Genomic DNA, 16901 nt, shown 5'->3' on the forward strand with positions numbered 1-16901 from the left:
TTATTATTATTAAAGGCGTAACCATATCTTCTATAAAATTGCATAGAACGTGGCTGATGCACCGCAACTCAGACTTATAAGCAAAAAAAAAAAAAATCCGCGGAGTGACCTCCCAGCTCTTCACGCAGGCACCTTTGTTGGGCTCGGCCGTCCAATTACAAGCCACTCATTGGGCGGGTAATTTGCCGCGGAATTCGTTCACGTCCGCAATTGCGGATTAATCGGAGCTGATGATACGGAATTTTCAGGGAAGCTTGACGCTCTTTTGTTATCAGTGAAACAGGAATTGCAATCGAGAAACATTTTTATTATTGCATGTGCAGCAAATATTCTGAAGTTTTTGTTTTTCTTTAATCGAGAGGATGACTTTCATTAAGCTTCGTGTTCGTATCAGGACAGAATCGAGGTGAGAGGGCTGCACGTGGAGGCCAGAAATAAAACGACAATTGAGGAGATTTTGTTTACAGATATGAAGGTAAAACGTTACGTACATTATGTTTGTCGATATGACGGTAAAAAGTTACATATATTATGTTTGTCGATATGACAGTAAAAATTTAGTAGATTGCGTATGTGGAAACGCATAACTGGCAAAGTGGGCAGGGTGGCCCAGTGGTTACAGTTCAGAGTACCAAGATTGGCGCAGAGAGGCGCGGGTTCGATCCCAGCTCTGTGCGCCAGTTTCTGGTCAGAAGCGGCAAGGAGTCCGGGCGGTTAAGCACAGCAGAATTGTAGCAGTGAGTTGCGTGTTCGAGACCGCAAAATGCTGTGAATGTTCTGTGATGTTAAGAATCGGCGACAGGCCTACGGCCTACTAAAAGCTGAAACCGCTATTATTATTATTATTATTATAAACGAAGGTTATACGTGGGAGAACAGAGTTCGTTTATCGGCTTACAAAACCCATTTAATATTAAGTTTAGTTATACATAGTTTACTAAGCAATTATTACGTTAAAAAAGAAATAGTAAGCAGGTTTGGCAATAGCTAAAATAATTTTATTCTCATTTTCATACAGTATGAAAGGCTAAAAGGCTTTCAACATTGTGCAAAAATCTTAAGGATTCTTTAAGGTTAAGTTGACTTACGAAATCACGCAGAAAATGCCAAGCATTGAAAATGTTATACATGGATTCCAGTTGAAAAAAGACCAAATTATGGTTTTATCTGAATTTTGTGAATCGAAAACGGTTTTACGACTCAGAAATTATTGAAAAAATTAACTAAACGATGCCCACGTTTAGAGTCCAGACGACCCGAGAAATTTGCCGCTGATTTTTTTTTTTGCATGACTACGAACCTTGGCTACTCCACTGGAACCATTACAGTTTTCTTCATCCTGAAGTAAGCTCAACGTGGATTTTCAGTCAAGAGTTTTGATTGATGCTCTCAACAAATTGGGCAAGTTTTGTGCGCCAAGTGGCAGCCCTCTGACGGATCTCCATAACTTGGTTGTTTTTTTTCGATATTCGATGCAACATCAAAACACGTCGGGGGCTCTCAGGTAGGTTTTTTTCGAACGTCAAAATGAAATTTGATTGAGCGAAACATAATTTAAATACCAGGGTTAATTGATGCAAATTTTGACCTATTGATTGTGCATTATACATCCAAAGTAATTGAAATTCTAGCATAACTGGCAAATTGGTGGGATTCCTTCTTTATTTATTTAAGTCACACTTTTGGGCACGCAGAATATCTTCCTGTGAATTCCTCTTTAGTTTTCCCAGATCAGCATGACACTAGGGAACAAGTGCTGCAGCAAGATCAGCATGACAATAGGGAACAAGTGCTGCAGCAAGATCAGCATGACAATAGGGAACAAGTGCCGCTGCAAGATCAGCATGACACTAGGGAACAAGTGCCGCTGCAAGATCAGCATGACACTAGGGAACAAGTGCTGCTGCAAGATCAGCATGACACTAGGGAACAAGTGTAGCAGCAAGATCAGCATGGTAATGAGAGAGCAGCTGTCGCGGCATTCTGAGACGCGTCAGATCACAATTTGCCTCCACCATCTCTACAAATTTGCTTTGGGTTGATCGCATTCATGACTTTAATCGAAGGCTATTGCTTGTTTTGTATTTGTTAACTGAATACTATTTATCAAAATTCAATTTAGCGTCGTTAATTATCTGTGTTGTCATACATGTTCTGTGCTGTCATTGTTTTGAAAAGGCTATCCATAATTTTCTTCTAGCTTTCCCTATGGGAATGAATATTCTTGACCATATGTCCTGAACGCATCGGAAACTACAAAATATTAAGCTCTAAATCACGGCTCATTGAATATTTCTATCTACTAGTGTAGTGTAACTTTGAATGGCTCTTAAGACAAATCTTTGGAAGATTTTGTCGGAGTGATTTCGCACTAAAAGTAAAGATTTGATATAATTTATGTAGCCGTTTAATTAGAGAACTTTCTCATATCAGCTTCGCATGAAGACGTACAGGCCGTTAAACTTCACTGTAACTCCGACATGGCAACTTAAAAACGAACAAGTTGCCCTTCGTTAAGCGGGTATAATTGCATTTAGATAAGTGGCTTCTGGCATCGGCAATCTGCAAAATTAATTCCATTGCAGTCGCTTAGAACCTTGCAGTTCTGGGCACCGGCAAGTCGTTGCCAACTTTGCCGCTGCCAAATCTGTTCTTTGCTTTCAGCCTCGCAGTCTCACAAGCTGCGAGCCGCAACACTTCAGCCGCTTTATGGCCTCAGCCACTACATGGCCTCAGCCACAACATGGCCATCAGCCACCTCATGGCCTTCAGCCACAACATGGCCTTCAGCCGCAACATTGCCCTCAGCCACTACATGGCCTCAGCCACAACATGGCCTTCAGCCGCAATATTGCCCTCAGCCACAACATGGCCTTCAGCCGCAACATTGCCCTCAGCCACTACATGGCCTCAGCCACGACATTGCCCTCAGCCACAACATGGCCTCAGCCACAACATGGCCTTCAGCCGCAACATTGCCCTCAGTCACTACATGGCCTTCAGCCACAACATGGCCTTCAGCCACAACATTGCCCTCAGCCACCACATGCCGTCAGCCACAACATTGCCTTCAGCCACAACATTGTCCTCAGCCACCACATGGCCTTCAGCCGCAATATGGCCTTCGGCCACAACATTGCCCTCAGCCACTACATGGCATCAACCGCAACATGACATTTAGCCACAACATTGCCTTCAGCCACAACATTGCCCTCAGCCACAACATGGCCTTCAGCCACAACATTGCCCTCAGCCACTACATGGCATCAACCGCAACATGACATTTAGCCACCACATGGCCTTCAGCCGCAACATTGCCTTCAGCCACAACATTGCCCTCAGCCACAACATGGCCTTCAGCCACAACATTGCCCTCAGCCTTTGCTCCACTCGCTCAAGACAATCATGCAAGCTCTATATAGTTACGATAAAATTCAACGTGTGTTGCAATATATGAATGTATAATTGTACAGTCAGAGATTGTTTGCATGGAAGTTGGTTTAGGCAAAGAATAAATCATTTGACGTAGGCGTCCAAATAAATCAGGCACCGTGAGTGGTTCCTTTTGCGTGCAGTTAAATCAAGTAATCGATATTTTGTAAAGCGAATACCGTATTGTTTCAGTCCTATAATCTAATTTATACAATTTGCTGAATACTCTTTTCGTTATGAATTTAAAATAAAAATGAGAGAAACTCAATGCGCGAGATTATATTAAACCACCGTCGATGAATACTTGCTTAATAATTGAAAATATTCGGCAGATTGTCTGAAATATCATTAAAATTTTTATGTCGATCTTCAGGCCAAATAATGCACGCATGAAGTCAACTTGCTGATCAGCAAACATTTCAGCAAAAACTGTTGGGTCGCGATTCTTGCTCCAATAGCGGGAGATAAATAAATATATTCTTCGATTCTGTCGGACGCAAATAAATCAGAGACCGCGTGGAAAACAATAACAGAGCCTGAACTTTGTATAAACAGCTGGATCCAGGAAGCGTTTAAAAGAAAATACTTGGCTCCTGAGCTTGTGTTCCAGCTCAACTTGCACCATTACAAAGTTGAAAGCATCCGGCACAAAACCTAACACACTTCGCACGTCTCTTATATAGTGTCTGGAAATTTGGACTCACGTCTGAATTAGGTTAGAGCTGAGCACTGGGTAAAGTAAGACAGACAGCAGAGAAAGTCTCATGTTTGTTCACATATAGAGTTTGTGCTGAGTTACTGAAATATTGAGCGCAAACTCCGCAGACTTTTTACCTGTTATACTTCGGCTTACAGCAATTTTTTCTGGTTTGAGCGCGGAAGTGTGACAGTAGCTTGATTGTCTATAAAGGAATTCATACGTAACAAGGGGATTTTCAGCTGATAAACTTTGATTTTTCCGATAAATGAGAATTCTTCGAATTTCATTGCATCTACTAATGTTTATTCTAATTAATATGTGAGTAATATTATATGCTCATTTTATTATTACACTAGGACCAGCTATCAATTTTCATTCAGGTGATTGCTTTAAAGGAAATTGAAAAAAAAACACAAATATCAGACTTTTATTTTATTCTGTGATGCTTGTTTCTTATCATAAGAAAATTCGAACATCAAAAGTTTAGAAAATAGGTATTAATAGTAATACACAATCGTGACTGACGGACATCTTAAACTTACGCTAGTAAAAATTTAGTCATAAAAGATTTAAATGATAGCTGCGTGAAAAGGCGAAGGTAGCTGCGTGAGAAACCTATTCTAAACATTGCCCCCTAACTGCAGTGGCTGAGGGCACGAAACTTTGAAAAAGTTTTGATTGAAGTTCTCATTTATTGATAATTTTCAAAACCACGATGAACAATATTTAGCTACGTAAAATAAGTAGAAAAATTAGTGAATATTTGCACGCGGACGGGACATATGTCTAAAGTTCGCATTAAATTGTTATCACATAATTTAGAAGTGCGCATGCGTAATTTTTAAATTAGCAAGCGAAACACAAAAAAAATTCCCTGTTATAAAATATTGATCACATTCGAGCAGGAAAAAACATCTACGTAAATACATGAATCAGATAAAATTCCTGACTGCACTCATAAATTTAATCATTGAAATTTGTTATTGCGAAATTATAAGAGCATTCATTACCGATAGAAATTTGTTTATTGAGTATTCATCAGGAAGAGCAGGGGTTCTAAGTTTATAATACGCATTTTAATGTAAAAATCAAACAATGAAAAGAAATAATTCGCATGGCGAAATACAAATTTTTCCCGTTTGAGATATGAATAGTGAGATGACTTTCACGGTAATTTTAATTTTTTTTTTAATTTCACACTATACATTTTCTTACATTAGTTTTAATCTACTCACGATGGTAAATTTCTCTTTTGGAAATCATTCCTTATCATTCAAATTTTTAAATTTTAATATCTAATTCAGGTTCGAATATTTTTTATTGCTGCGGTTCTCTGTACTTAGAAGAAGAGAGATGCTCAGAATTTTGCTGACATGTACGTCGTCTGTTGGACAGCAGATAGGAATGCGTAAATCTCCTCTTAATGAATGTCTATGATCACGATGAAATTTAATTTATGATTTTGAATTAATATGGATGTATTAATGTAAATAATATATACAATAATCCCATTAATTATTAAGTTATTTATCGCATGTCACAGAAATATATAAAACTACAGAGCACTATTCAATTCGTTCACTCAAAATTCTTCTGGAAACATATACACCATGAAATAAGATTAGATATTTTGAAATAGTTTTTTATTCCATATGAATTGAATTTGAGTATAAAATTAGTGATTCCAACGTTTGATAATTCACCAATCTCACTATACACCACAGTCATGGCAATAAGACTCGTGTTTACAACCTGTGTCGTGCATGTAAGGCCCAGTGTTTACAGTTCAGTTTGAGCTACAGTTACAGCACAGTAACTGTACTACAACTACACTACTGTAACTGTTTCGCAATGGCAGTAAAATACAGTGCAGTTTGATATTTTGTGTGCTACTGCTCGCGCAAACATTTAGATGAGCAAAGATATATAAAAACAGATCTGCAGAAAGCTTATCATTCAGTGGCTAAACCCGCACCGCATACCAAATGTTTTAGAATGAATTGTTTGGATTAAATGTATTCACGGGACGAATTTTTCATGAAGTTTTGAGTGTGCATAAACAAAAATTATCCTACCGCAGAAGTTCATAACTTCTAAGCTACGTAAATGCGGAACTTAGGTCGGCCAGTCGTTAAGTGCTTCCAGGACTGATAAACCGCAGCAGCATCGCGCCTCGGGATATTCATTCCTTGTGAGTAATTTTTATTGAGAAACTCAGGATTGGTCAAGATTTTGTCAAGTTTATCACTTCTAAAAATATAATTTGAGCAATTGTAAGTATGTTCTATCTCATTTAATGATCTATTTACTATCTCACTTCGCGAGTTAATAAATAGATGGTAAAATTGTTTGTGCCCTCCACTTCATACCCTCCACTTGTATTATTATTTTTTAAAATGAGTCCTTAGAAGCGACTTACAACACATTTTAATACTCCTTTATCGTTAAATTTCCTATTGCTTCTCATTATTGGACTCCATTTACTCATTAATGTTCAAAGGCACGCTTTACCACCTCGTGAGAAACTCGGCCATGACGGCCGTAACTTCTACCGGCCATACTTAATTGGTAATCTCGCTGAAAGCTTCTCAGTGTATAATTCTGCTTCTCTCAGCTTCTTCAGACTCAGTATCCAGGACGCTGCTTCCCGCTGTTTAAGCCGCTGTACATCCGAGGCCGTGCAATGAGGATCCAGAGAATTTTACCCTTTCAGATGCCTCGATAGGCTGCGCTAAAACAGAATGGCATTTGGAGCCGCTCGATTGCTATGGCAATGTAGCCACTGGAGCGGCAAAGGCATTTCCTAAAAGCGGACTGGTCAGGCAGGGAAGTTTCGAGCGCTACGAGCCCGAGTCCGTGTAAAGAAATAAGTGGCGTAATGCGGACCATGTTTATAGAAAGGCATTGTAGAATCCAATTTTGTGGCTTGGGCATTTGAGGGTATATTGAGTATAAGGAAATGCTCGTAAAGGTATTCGTAATGAAAACTGATTACTTTTTTAATGGTTTCTGAAATTGATGGAATGAGCCATTAAGATCTAACATAACAAAATAAGATCTTTGTTTCCAAAAATTAGTTTTGTAAAACGCAGCCACTAACAGCTTTTCAAGCTGTATACGGTCCATGATAGCGCGGCTCCTGCATGCTATAGAATTGGCAGTAAACGCTTCAAAGGTTTTGTTCTTCCTTAAATGTCTAAATCGTACATGCACACTAGAAGCATTCTTTAAATAAAAAGCTTATGTGGTTATTGGGCATTGAAGCACCCACCACAAGTAGTTCTTTCACAAGTAGTTGTTCCACGAGTAGTTTTTCCACGAGTAGTTCTTCCAAAAGTAGTTCTTCCACAAGTAGTTCTTCCACAAGTAGTTCTTCGACTCGCGCTTTGAATTGACTTCACTTCTCAATTTCAAGATTTAAAATAATTTGAAAAGTAGACTTCTAAGATAACATGCGTAAAATAGATCAAATGAATGCGTTACTTAGCTCTTTAAAACAATTCTGCTTCCTATTATTTTCTGAAAGGCTACACTGAAAATTGAATTCTCAAAATTTCTAAAATATTCCAACCATTTTCAAAATAAAACGAATACACAGAAACACTATGCTTATATTTTCTATTTTCCTACCAATATAAGGTTAATGCTCTTGCTTAATACAACAATATCATAAATACAATCATATCATAATGTCAATACCATACAGATAAAGAGAAGCATCGCAATCCTCAAATGTAATAAACCTCTGCATATTTTACTTGAACATAATACCTCATTTAATGAAGAATTAGTTGCATGCTATGGTTTCTCGCGGCAAGACAGCTTAGCATTGGAGACGCACAAGTCCTTCGTATTTGCGAGCTCCGGGAAACTAATTTCTTCGATGCCCAAGCCCAATAGCAATCTGAGCTCATCTTTGAGCAACCATGAATTGCTAATGCCATCCGTCGCTGCAGCTCGACAGCGCCCTTCACAATCTGATGGGATTTGAATAGCTCAGGAGCTTCAACGATGAAGCAGGGCAGCGCTGCCGGGAGCGCATTGGCTGACATTACCTAGGCATAGATTAGCTATACATTCTCTATGAATAGATTATATGAATAAGGAGAACAGCATTCAGTTGAAGCAATTTTTAATTACGAAAACTCTAACGAGTCAGTCATCACATATGTTTTGAGAATATGTATTGAATCAGAAAATTCCGCGTTATTGAAGATTACAATTCTACCATTTCTGATAGGTTCCAGATAATTATTTACATGATATTGATTCTTCATCCCCTCTAACAAAAGTTTATCATTGTATATTTCTTAACACGCTGACTCCGATTGCTTCATCTTGTACTATTATTTCATTTTTTGTACTGTTCTCAAACAGGGTTGCCAGAAGGTCATTTTTTTCCGGACAAATTCCGTGATTTAGTTTTTCTCAATTGCGTTAGCCGGCTAAAATATATGATTGGGGTACTTCTTAATTAAATTTTTAAATACTGCAAAAAGAAAATAAATGGAATTTTTATAGCGGAACCTACAAATAAACTAGTATATATTGAGTTATCGGCCTTTCTTGGCCTTTTCTGTTCGTGGATTTGGCCGATTTTAGGCAACCTGAATTATGTACCACTACGTCCTGGAGAAATACATTTCGTGGTACGCATATGCATGATTGAATTAATTCAATATTGATATGCATTAATTCAACCATGCGCAAATGAACCACTTCGGAGTCAACGTGTAAACTTAACCAAATTCTTTTTCTTCACTTGTGTAACCGAAAAAACCACCGTGAAGTTGAAATAGTTATGAGTAGCGTGCCAACTTCGCAGAAGATTTTCGCTGTGAGTTCAACACAAGGGTTAAAGAGTAACGCTTTGGTTCGGCTCCAAATACCCTTGCGTTGAAGAGGAAAAATAAACTCGAGGGAAACTTTCAGTAGTATACTGATGATCTCAAAGTGGTATACGAGATTCTTCGTACAAGGGTACACAATTTATTCATTCAAGGTACCGACAGTTCAAAAGCTCCAGGAGACCGAATTACAACTTCTGAGGTACAAGCGTCGACAAATCAGTAAATCATGGATCAAGCCACAATTTACGAATAAAATATAGAGACAAGTCTAAACGTGGCCGGGGCTAGTAGACGACGAGTGACGCTTAGCAGACGATTATAACTTAAAGCTATGACTAAATAATATCACATTAAATGAGGTTCCATGCTTCCGTCACGAGATAAAAAAAACGTCTACGCATTACTAAGCCAGGCAAAAGTTATATCCTTTGAGTTAAATCAGAAGCAAAACAATGTTCATAATAAGTAAGTCACAAAACTTGTGTGCCTTTACACAAGCATGTAGAATGTTTAAATCTGCGTTTAAGTGGCAAGTACTTTGAAACAAAATTCAGGGTGAACCAAAATTAACTGAACCCTTTTAATTTGTTAATAAATAAAAAACTAAGAACGTTATGAAGTTGAAACTTATTTAGGATACAATAACTAACTAGGATACAATATTACATACAATATTTTAACTAATACATATTATTAATACATAATAAATATTTTAACTAATACAATAATAAAATATTGTAATAGGATACAATATTTTAACTAGGATACAATATTTTAACTAGGATACAATATTACCATAAAAATGTTCTTCTTTTGAATAAAACAAGTTTAAACTTCATAACGTTGTTAGTTTTTTATTTATTAACAAATTAAAAGGGTCAGTTAATTCTGGTTCACCCTGTACTAGATGAAACTAGAATATAATAATTGTAGCCGCAGCTTCATCGCATAGCGCGTAGCATTTGTTTAGTAGTTGATTAGTACCCACTGCGCTACTTGTAGGCGCTATTCTTTGTTTCGTCGCCAGCCGGTAAAGTGTGGTGTTCAGAAAGTCATCGTCAAGTTAATCGTTAGATGCATTTATTCCTGTTAATACCACATGTTAATTATGAATTTATACATTTCAGACCAATGCAAAATAATTTCAACCGTCAATTGTAGTCATGCTGAGGGTAGTCACATTAAGTGTAGCCAATCGTAACTTGTAACCTGGTTGTTGATGAAGTAAAGTTCGTCATTTGAAAATATTCACTGTTCCCTTCCGCGACTGCAAAGCATGGCTACTTGTATGAATTACACACTAAGGTCAGAAAACGTGAAGACCATTGATGAAATGGTATGTAACCAAATTAGGCTGGGATTCAGCGGTTACAATAATAATAATCTAGTATAGAATACTAGATTATTATAGCCAACATATATTTAATCATTTTGAGCAGGGAGAAGAATAAAAAGTTGGGAAGGTATTCTTGCCAGTATTAGCCTTACTGGTTTATGAATGTAATAGAGCGTATCATGAAATATATTATTCGTCTCTCCCTAACTTCATAACATAATATTATTCGCGTATAGATAAACTTGAACTATCAAGATCGTAACATAGCCTACATGCGAATTGCAGGGAAAATTAATATTACTTTTGATACAAACGTGGACTATCTGCTTCAATATAATTACGGGAATAATTCATCTTTCTGAGCTCTTAAGATGTATTTTTTACCACCCGAAACTTGCGTGATGAAATTTTTAATTGAGCTTTTTGGCGCACACGCTGCCGAAGTTAATACGTGGCTACCACTTCATAAAAGTCTTATGTAATCGTATAGTTCGGTAGTACACTGCCTTTTGAGGATAAAAACAAGACACAGTAATTTCCTGACGGTGAACCCATGAACTTAATTACACTGTGTACATATGACTTCGGCTTCCACATTCCACATTCGGCTTCCACTAATTGACTGACTCCTATCGAAATATTCTCCTAATGACAGACACGTCCTTCTCCAAAAAACAATTTGTTCAGTTCCTAAGTCTGACTAACAATTGAAAAAATACTTTAAGAAACATAAAGAAAATAAAAGATGAAATTAGAAAATTTCAGAATAACAAATACAAATACAGATTCGAATAAAGGAATAATTATAATACGATATGCCGATCATATGAGGTCAACGATTGAAATGCATGTGAAAATAATGATAAAAAACATGAGTATTAACAGTCCGACCAAGTATGCGTGACTGATATTAACAATTTTTAAATATTAGGATTTTAGAAGACAAATTTATTTTCATAAATTTTTCGCGTGTGAAAATAGTCACTTCAATCCTGCAAATTGGTCAGATAAACTCGGGCAAGCTCAACTGAGGCGACGAATTTGGTTCGTTGCTAATTACCCCTTTGATGACTAATGATTTCAAAAGAAATATGAAGCTGCAAAATAAGCAAAGACCTTGAAAATAGGTTCATAATTTACTTAAGCCAAATTTAACAAGTGAAATCTTTAGTCTACATGCGCTCCAGCATATTGCCAGGCAAAATGATATTAGTGCGTGCCAATTATTATCAATTTGCTCCTGAAATAAAAGTGATTTTTGAGACTGTAATTTGCTCACGAGAGATAAAAGCTTGCGATAAATTTTTCGCCCTAAATATTTCCAATCCTGTTAAAAAATCAACGATGAGCTTCCGTATCATTAATTAGGATTTGGAGCTACTCGAATTTCTTAAAATTAAACCTTTTATAACGAAATGTTGAAGGATCATCGATGTTCTATGTCTGTCTTTTTTATACATATGTTCATAGTACATAAAATCTTACAATGAATCACAATGACAGCGGTACTCTAGCAACAAAAAGCTCCTCCTGATTAGTCCTGAAGCCTATTGAATTGAATTTTAATTTTTAGTATCGTTTTAATTTAACCGTTATCGTATGATTTAATTTTTATTTGATCCTGCAATCAAGGTTTGTATCATTTTAATTTGAAGAACAATTTATTTTGAAAGGCTAGCTTTACTTTAGTAGGATGATACGCATAATTGGTAGCTTATTTGTCGAGTTTGCTTTATTCGTCCAAAATTGTTTAAGAAATCTCAGTGATTATAAAAACATCTTTATGACTGTTTTGCATTATTTAAGATTGACATTATTTTTAAGACGGCATTTTTTAATTGTTAGGTTACAGAGCATTATTCATTTAAAACTTTGATGGTTATAGTTTGGACTTGGAAGGGATTAGGTGGAAAACGCACAATGATAAATATTTGCCGCAGTGGTCAATAACAGAATAAATTTAACCAATTGCTGCTGAAAAAATGTAAGACGAAAAAAAGTATTGATTCTACCAAGCGTTTTCTTTTGTTATGTAAATCATAATAGAAAGTGAGCTCAAGCTAGAATATTGAGCTCGCTCTTCCTGAATAGTAATATGCCTCTAGACGAAGACAGTCAAAAATATCAATGCAGTCGTCGTTCTTTCCATGCAACGCCGTCGGGAGCCGCGGAGAGACGCCTGAACTGATTTAATTTGCAGCTTGTAAAGAGAATTTAGGAAACATTTCTGCGAGCCTGGCACGGACATTGTGTGTAGTTTGGGGTGAGCCGCGCTAGTGGTGCCGTGGTAAGCTATTTACTGGTCCTTTGCAGCAATTTTTGAAGTTATATGTTGATATTGTGTTGGTTGTACATTTTTCATGCTTGCATCATTTCGTCTATATTATGCACCCAGAAGAAATGACTTTATTTTAAACAAATTAATTTTAAAACAAGTGTTATTCTTGGTATACACCTGTAATATTCTCACATACTGGTACGTCTCACTGTACGCACGGCTCTAAGCTACGTGATGCGCCGCAAACTTTTGTCCTCCATTAAACGTTTTTACGTATTTTTCCTGTACATGTTGCTAATTTTACATATCTCTACTTTCATTTGAAGGATTTGGTATTGAAAATAAATATTTATGATATTCAGGTACGTTGATACAAATTCAATATGAACATCAATCTATGTGACAGTCCAGCATTTACAAGACAGATTAATTCAAATGGCTTGTTTGAACGCTTGTACTGATGAACGTCATTAGTGAAGCTCATTAGCTCTTGTGGACATCGTAGGTGAACTCAATATCGCGGAAAACATGGAAGACACCAAACAGAAATTATTGGTAAATTGTGGTACCTGCCCGTGGATTAAAAATATTGCAGCATCAGACATATGAAGGTGAAGTCGCTTAATTAATATAGTTTTGAAAATGTGGAAATTCTAGCGCTCAAAATTAATTCGCAGCTGCTGATCATCATGAACAAGCCTACTTGGTTATTCGCTTTGTTGGCAGACTGTCATTGAAATCATTTGAGAGTAGAAATTCGACTTCAAAATATGTGATTTTAAATATCTTAAAACCAAATTAGATAATACAAAACCTATATTTTTCAGGTTATTTTCATGGAAATAAAGGTTTAATTGATTGTATGAGAGACTAGAATTGACGCCATTGCAGCACAATCACTCAACTACAAGATACATCTTATACGTACGTAGGAACATGCGACGTTCGTTACTCACGCGAAATCCGATCTCGAAAAAAAAAAGTTTTGATGTCGTCAATTACGAAAAGAACGTCACAATAAGAACTCTAATATAAATCGGTAATATTTGATACCTTAACGAGTTTTTGGTAGTAGCTTCATGTACAGCGCGACGCGTGCAAGCTCGATGCAACACTGCACATTAGTCTACGGAGATATACTCCCTAGTTGGGCGTGTTCCTGTGTCTGATATTATTACTGCGCCTGTAAATAAGACTGATAGAATCTAAACAGCTGAAGTCGTTCACACATGAAGCTCGCGAGAGGCTCGACCCTCAGAACCCCTCAGACCTTGTGAGCCGGGCTGCCTGCACGAGGGTTCTGAAGGGGAAAAATAATGACTTGAGTTAATTCTCGTTGGCAGGATTATTACAAGATACCGTGATAGTTCTGTAATAAATATTTTTGAAGCTTGAATTTACTTATTAGCAGTTGGAATGTAGTGATAATTTCCGATGATTGTCTGGGTTGGGGACTAGGAGGGTAGTGACGGGGGATGCAAGTACCGATATGCAAATCTGTGAAGCTTGTAACGGGATTAATGATATTAAGATGAACGACTGTTAAGCGAAAAAATTAGAGAACATGAAGGTTGATACTGTTGATAATAATTTACCTGGGTTTGTTTACAACGTTTTGCACAGATGAATGCATCCACAAGCATTGCACGACTCTTGCCCACTATACTACAAAGGAACCTCCATCTGTACAACCCATTTTGACAATTTAACAAGAGAATGAAGTGATATTCAATCATGTTCTATAATTTCAGTATTTAATTTCTTATTATTCTAATTTTTGATTATATTATTATAGTATCTTATTCAAATTTAAAGATCTTAAAATATCAAGCGAATAAACTGAAACCAGCCCTACTGTTGAATTCTCTAATACTTAAAATTAAAGGAATTGTAAACAAACAAATTTGTTGCCAATTTTCCAACTGTAATTAATCGCCTATCCACGTTAAGCTTGTCAGTCTAAATTTTTCTAGATCATTGGCATGTTTGGAGCTAAAATTTTAGCAATAAATTCAGTATTTCAGCTGTCTGTTTCCGTTAGGAAAAATCACATAAAAGTCCATGTTATTTGACATAGGCAATAAGTCTCGACGCTCACTCGGCCCTCCTCTGACCGCCCGTCAGTCGTAAACAAAATCCAATCGAAGCCCCGAATTCTTTAGGACAAGAAGCCCTTTGCGCCTCATGTATTACCAGCCGAACGCGAAGGCCTGTCACAACAACGCGGAGAAAAAGCGTTTTTTGGCTGCTCACGTTCTACCAGCCGAAAGAAAAGGCAAGTCACAACAACGTGGAGAATAACCGTTTTTTTGCTGCTCACGTTCTACCAGCCGAACGAAAAGGCAAGTCACAACAACGTGGAGAACAAGCGTTTTTTTGGCTGCTCACGTTCTACCAGCCGAACGAACAGGACAGTCACAACACAACGGAGAACAAGCGTTTTTTTCGACTGCTCACGTTCTACACGCCGAACGCGAAGGCCTGTCACAACAACGTGGAGAATAAGCGTTTTTTTGGCTGCTCACGTTCTACCAGCCGAACTAAAAGGCAAGTCACAACACAACGGTGAACAAGTGTGTTTTTGCTGCTTACGTATTACCGGCCGAGAACGAAGGCAAGTTACTACAATGCAGAAAATAGTGTGTTTTGTCTGTTCACGTTCTACCAGCCGAACGCGGAGGCCTGTCACAACAACGTGGAAAACAAGCGTTTTTTTTGGCTGCTCACGTTCTAACAGCCGAACGAACATGACAGTCACAACACAACAGTGAACAAGTGTATTTTTGCTGCGTGCGTATCACCGGCCGAGAACGATGGCAAGTTACTACAATGCAGAAAATAACGTATTTTGGCTGTTCACGAATCACTGGACGAATGGGAGTGCAAGTCACAACACAACGGAGAATAAGTGTGTTTTAGCGCCCCCACGTATTACCAGCTGAATGCGAACGTAAATTACGATACGACTGAGGTGACTAGACAGCTTCGTTTCATTTTAGTCGACGCGAGAGAACTTCAAATTCAAAGCCGATGTTATCAGGCATGCATAGATTTTGATGCTGATAAATAATTTCTTAATTTCTTGAGAAATGGCAAAATAAGAATCATTGCAAAGTGAAAGGTGAAAGAGGGAAAGTATTTTTATTTTCTCGCTAGACGCACAGGAGAGTCATTATCGTAAATTTTATTAAAACCCAACTGATGGGGCGCTAATTTATACAAGAAGAGCTACAATTATTTTTATATTCCCCATAACCTACATTAATTTACTTAGAACTCACTATACATATGTATGTTCACGGAAAGCTTCCCTCATTAATCAACGGCGCAAATCCTCTTCATTGATTTTTCGAGTATATGCATCACACTAATCGTGTCACATTTTCATGAGGAAAAAAGGTGATGACGTATATTATTTTTGAAAAGTAATCTTAATTGAGTGCCGGATATCAAGCGAAGGCTATATGGAAAAAGTATGATAGGTTTAAAATTCTTAGCTCAGTTTTACAATTTAATTCTTTCCTTTCCACTCATACAACTTGTTCGTTCTTATAGCACACTTTGAAATTCCTCTTGAATGCTGCAACTAGTGCAAAAACCACAATGCAGTGAAATCGCGCTTTCGAATGTTTTGGAAATAAAAATGATAAGATGACGATCAAGTTTTGCTATAGGTATTCTACTCGTGAACTAAAAAAAATTAATTAGATTTGGATAATCGATCAAAAATTTTGTAGAGAAACACCCGTTCGTTCGAGACCCCCGTTGAGAATACGCCCGTTGAGAACACCCGTTCTGACCGGGGGCGATCGTTCAGCATACTCGTAATTAGGAATGCGGTTTATCTATAAAATTAGCACCTCAGTTCAATGAATCGTATAGGAACTCTCTTGAAAAATGTTATAAAATAATCTGCGGATTACGTTCAATCTTCTCTTGATATGATCGGCTGAAATTTCGTATTGAACATCACGATGTTTGGTTGTACGTTAAAAATCTTGTATTAAATTTAATCGTATTTGTTTCTAAATTTGATTTACTCAAATATGGGAGGCATTTGGCTGGAGGATAATTTTATGGACATCCCTAATTTCAAAGAGTTCTTCGTAAATAAGTTGCATCGATTAATAAAGTTTTCTTCGAAGATATAGGAACTGTTACCAAATTAATCATTGACAGAACAAACGTTTCAGTAATGGAAAAGTTGACCAAAATTGGAAAAATCCTTCAATTATTTAATATCGATTGAAAAGTAAAACCCAGAACATGATAATCAATAAATAAATATCACCATGAGTGTCATCA

Source organism: Hyalella azteca, unplaced genomic scaffold (genome assembly GCF_000764305.2).
Source record: "Hyalella azteca isolate HAZT.00-mixed unplaced genomic scaffold, Hazt_2.0.2 contig7647, whole genome shotgun sequence".
In the NCBI taxonomy this organism is placed as follows: Eukaryota; Metazoa; Arthropoda; class Malacostraca; order Amphipoda; family Hyalellidae; genus Hyalella; species Hyalella azteca.